Genomic DNA, 6,000 nt, shown 5'->3' on the forward strand with positions numbered 1-6,000 from the left:
TATGTGGTATATATGTGTAATGTTGTAATATGTGTATATATGTGTGTATATATGTGTATAAGATGTGTGATTAGATGTGTTGTTATATATGTGTGTATATATGGGTGTATATATGGTGTGTATATATGTGTGTATATGTGTGTTATATATGTGTGTATAGATGTGTGTATTAGATGTGTGTATAGATGTGGTTATAGAGTCCCTGTGTGTTATAGATGTGTGGTATAGATGTGTGTTATAGATGTGTGTCTGTAGAGTTGTATTGGTGTATATGTGTGTATATGTGTATGTGTTGTATATGTTGTGTATGTGTTATATATGTGTATATTCTGTTATATATTATGTATATATGTATATATATGTATATATGTATATATATGTATATATAGTTTATATATGTATTAATATATGCATATATTGGCCATATATATGCATAAAAATATATGCCATCTATTATTCTGCATATATTCGTATGTATTATATGTATACATATTTGTATATCTGTGTGCAATATATGTATATATATGGTATATATATGCTATGTATGTATATATGTATATATAGGTATATGTATGTATATGTATATTATATGTATATTTACATAATATTTTAATATTAATTGATAAATATAAATATATATTTATTGTAATATATATACACCACATTTATATAAACAACACAACCCCATAAATAATATAATATTCACACACCACACACAACAATTTTTTTCTAGTTGGGTTTGGCTATAAACACAAAACCCGAGGCGAAGGCTAAAATAGGTCGAGGCTAAATAATAGTCTAGAATTAAAATGCAAGACAATTTTCAAAATTTCTTCTAGTACCGTAAATATAACTATGAACTTTTATTTTACCACTGTTATATGTCCAGGATGATATAGAGCCCATCATCTATCACCACATTCTGTGAAAGTAACAAAAGGAAAAAAAAACCCCAAATTAAGTGAGGGAGTAGACGTAAATGCTATCTGGTTTTTTCGCCGTAGTTTGTGTAGTGGTTATCACGTGCGTTCCACACGCGCAAGGGTCCCCGGTTCGATTATCTCCAGGGCGGAAACGGGGGGGCGGGGGGGGGGAGGGGAAACATATATAGTGATGAAAAACATTTTAAGATGTCATGGAGGAGATTTATTTTCACCACACCCCCACTGTAGTTAGAGTAAAATTAATAAGTCATCGGCTTTCTAAATTTTTTTTTTTTCCCCTCTTGATTTTTGGAATGTGCTATTGTATAATACATGTGACCAAAGGTTACACCATCAATCAAATTTGCCTTTACTTTTAAGCAGGTGTGAGGCCTGATTGACGCGACCATTTTTTTTTTTTTTCTATGTACCTCACAACTTACACTTCTTCGCCCGGGTCAGTATGACTTTTTACACGAGACAAAAAATATAAACCCTCTTGTGGCATTTTTGGAGGAATTCCGTGACGTCAGAAGAGGGAGAGTCATCTTGTTGTATTCGATTGGTTATATAGATAAACTATGACATTTAGTAGAACAGCTGTTCCCAACCTCTTTCTTATTAACCTTTTAAGTTTTTTACCTTAATTTGGCCTTCCCCCTCACTGAATATAAACATTTCCTCTACCTTTCCCTTACTCAGGAACTGCATTGTACTGGCCATACAGCAAATCCATACCAGAAAAAAAATACACTAACTTTAGGGTTGGGTGGGCTCGGTTCCCTCTTTCCACACCCATGAGTTGGATGAAAACCCCGCAAGAGGGACACCCAACATGTTGAAATATGTGACTGAGTATGGGGAGTGAAAAGAATGGTATGGGAGGACGAGGATGGGTTTTATGGCCCTCTTAACGGTGGTCATTATAAACTATCGAAATTGGTGAAACAGCATGGTATCACCTCTTATCACCTTTAATTGCAATAATAATGGACATACATTCTATGAAATTAAAAAAAAAAAAAAAAAAAAAAAAAAGAATTAGTTAATTAAACCTTATCCCGACTGATGACTCGATATCAGTAAAAAAAAAAAAAAAAAAAAAAAACTACATCCCTTCTTTAAAATAAGTTTAGTGTAGCTGAAACAATTAGACAGTGAGCTTTTCTACCGTTAATTTCGAAATTATTTTTTATAAAGTAATCACACCATATCTAACCTCCTTTTATTCAGGAGCATGAGGCATAACACAGGGCCCTCTTTCGGACAACGCCAACCCAACCTGTTAAGGTTAAACGGTTAACGAAAAAAAAGGCCGCTTAACAGTTTTCGGCGAGCTGTTTTTAAGGTTTTTTTTTTTTTTGCCAGTAGTTCTGCGTGACTCACTGTTATGGCTCGGCTGGCTTACCCATCGGCCTGCAATGCGGGGGGTTCGTGCCCCCCAGAGCAATCACACTGACCTTTTTCCCATCAAAGTTTTTGATTTGTTACGGTTAGTGGGTTTACCGCCTTGCCTCCTTGGTGCGGGGCCAGCGTTTACTACGGTGGTTTTCTATTTTGATTGGATAATGTAGATTCCAATCTTTCTGATGTATATTATATATGTTAAATCTTACCTAAATCAAGTAAAATAGTTGTATTCCTTTTGTGGTAAATGTATCCGTTTATTCCCAAAAAACAAACAAACAAAAAACAAGCCGAGGATATGAAAGGTTATTATCTATCCATATTTTTATTGTATATTTAACCAGTTATGATAATAATCGGCCCAAAAAACTAGAACATGAAGGATGGGCCGTGTGTGGGTTGGTCGCGACGAAAGTGAGTCATCTATAGCCATTCCAGAGGTATTATCTTTTTTAAGCCTTGTAACCCAGAACCTTAATATGATCGTGATATAATTTAGTTTTTTTTTTTTTTTTTTAAAAGGTGAAAGTTGAAAACTGGGCCTGGGGCGTGGGCGTGGGGGTTTGGGTGGTGGTAAGCCGGCCTAGAGGGGGGAAACAGAGACGGGGGGGGGGGGTTCCCCCCACCCCCCTACCCATCTTTCCCCAAAATTGATGCCTGATCAACCGTAGCTTTTTTCAGTGTTGGTGGTATGTATCATGTACACCATGGTAACAATGCATATGACCGATGCGGACAAGGGATCAGTTAGTATATATATTATATATATTATTATATATATAATATAATATATATATATAATAATTTTAAATCTATCTATATTTATATATATTTTATTTATTTATTTATTTATTATTATTCATTATTATTAATTATTTTTTTAATCTCCTTTTCCTTCAAGTCTCGACTTTTATTCAATGTCCTGTTTCCATTTTTTAAAAACCTTTTTTTTTTGATCGTAATTAAGAAAGGGCTACCTAAAGACGGCTTATACTTAAACAATTATGAGAAAGAAACTCTAATTGTGAAACTGCATATCCATATCATATACGGTGAAAACACGAATTTTATTCATTAAGTAGTTAGTTAGTAGTACAATCTAGTAAGTAGAGTATCTTAATTACATAATGTAATAATAATAATAATAAATTAATAATATTAATATAATAATAATAATAATAAAATAAATAATAATACTTAATAATTAAATAATAATAATAATAATAATTATTATTATTATAATAGTATATAGTAATAGTAAATAGTAATTAATAATAGTACATACTAATACTAATGCTACACTACACTACTACTCTAACTACTTACTACTACTTACTACTACTCTCCTTACTACTAAATCATGGATAACGCTAATATGATGGTAATCAATAATAATGATAAGAATAATAATGTATTTATAAAAAAGACATAATAATAACAATGACAATGGCAAAGACAATGACAAAAACAACGATTGATAATAAATTGATGATAATAATAATAACAGTAATAATAATACAATGTGTTAACAGGGGGAGCGGCGACCAACATCAACACAAAAGAAAAATAGTAACACAAGCGTTAAGTTTTAAAGTTTTTTTCAAGAATTTTAAAAAAGGTTCGGTTTAAAAAATTAAATTGATAATTCGTTGACAAGGAATGCGTTGACAAATAAAACAGCAATAGGTAATAAAGAAGAAAAAAGAAAAGAAAAAAAAAGAACAAAAGAGGTTCGGGGAGAAAGAAAAAAGAGGGGTAAATAGGAGCAAATGATAATATTAATGATGATAATGGTAATGATAATAAAGATTGTAATAAATAATATAATAATGATAAAATAAAGAATTAATAATAATAATAATAATAATAATAATAATAATATTAATAATAAAATATAATAAAATAATAATAATAACAACAACCAACAAAAACAACAAACAAATAATAATAAAATAATAAGATAAATAATAATAATAATGATAACAATGATAATAAGAATGATCATAATGATGATGATAGGTAATTATAGTAATAATAATAATTAAAATAACAATAATGATAATAATAAGATAATAATAATAATAATGGTAATGATAATAATAATAATAATAATAATAATAATAATAATAATAATAATAATAATAATAATAATAATAATAATAATAATAATAATAATAATAATAATAATAATAACAATAACAATAACAATACTAATAACAATGATAATTATGGCAATAATATTTGTTATTTCATTAATATACGACAGTGATAGTGATGGTGATGATGAGAGCAACATATTTTAAGATAACAATGATTATATGTATAATGACCCTGATTATGATAATAACAATACCAATGAAGTAAACACACAGTAATATATTATAATTCTAATGGAAACGATGACATAATTTGTTAAATTTCGGATTTAAGAGCGTACTACTACTTTACAGTTATCTCTATTTGAGATGAGAAATTTAACATAAGTAAAGTCTCCCCTGAATGTTTTACGCTTTCTTTGAACATAACAATATACTTTCATCTTCTTTAAATGGTAAAATAGAGGGAAAGTTGACCATTGGTTGTGATTTAGTCATCAGTAACGTTGAATATGAAAATTTGAGATTATAACTAATAAATTTTTTAAATCTCATTAAATTTATTCGTCAACAAAAAACATAATAAAGTAACGTTTCTAAACAATTTGTCTCCTCACTCTTTATAACAATTGCTATTATCATTACAATTCATACATATCTCTCGTACCATATATCTGGCTAGCGAAGAGTTCAGATCACAATGCCCGACGAAGCCGCGTCCCAACCTTGTTCGTCTGCCGTAATCTAATTGATATATTTTCGGAGACGAAACTTTTCTTCGTATGCAATTTCTCTTACACTCTACGCAACTCAGATCCAAAATGCATATCAATTTACGATTATGACATTTCTTAACCATTTCTCAGCAAAACCTGTTTTTAATCGTAGTTATCTTCGATAACGTCGACTCTTTTATTGTAGTTTACTTCTCTCTAATTTATCTCTCTCTCTATCTCTTTCAGTTCGTCTTATTTTCTACTCTAAATCTCTTTCTTTTTCTTTCTTTCGTCTCATCCCCCCTCTCTCTTCCTCTCCCTCTCCTCTCCCCCCCCCCCCCCCCCTCTCTCTCTCTCTCTCTCTCTCTCTCTCTCTCTCCTCTCTCTCTCTCTCTCTCTCTCTCTCTCTCTCTCTCTCTATATATATATATATATATATATATATATATATATATATATATATATATATTGTGTGTGTGTGTGTATGTGTTGTATATCGTTCTCACCCATTTTCTACGTCTGCTGCTGTTTCAAATAATATTCAAATATAAAGTTCATAGCTGAACGATATTAAGAAGAGAGTGGGAGAAAAGTTTAACGAAAAAGTAAAAAATCATCACAAGAGAATGTTATGAAAGAAGGAATTCTGCAGGATAAAGACGGAAAGAGAGAGAGAGAGAGAGAGAGAGAGAGAGAGAGAGAGAGAGAGAGAGAGAGAGAGAGAGAGAGAGAGAGAGAGAGAGAGAGAGAAGAGAGAGAGAGAGAGAGAGAGAGAGAGAGAGAGAGAGAGAGAGAGAGGAGAGAGAGAGGAGAGAGAGAGAGAGAGAGAGAGAGAGAGAGAGAGGAGAGAGAGGAAGA

General features: G+C 31.1%; 1 pseudogene; it reads left to right on the top strand.

Moving 5' to 3' along the window:
• The window catches only part of LOC119577198, a 60,731-nt pseudogene that overhangs the window by 50,264 nt on the left and 4,467 nt on the right, over nucleotides 1–6,000 (top strand).

This window comes from Penaeus monodon, chromosome 9 (assembly GCF_015228065.2).
Source record: "Penaeus monodon isolate SGIC_2016 chromosome 9, NSTDA_Pmon_1, whole genome shotgun sequence".
Classification (NCBI taxonomy): Eukaryota; Metazoa; Arthropoda; class Malacostraca; order Decapoda; family Penaeidae; genus Penaeus; species Penaeus monodon.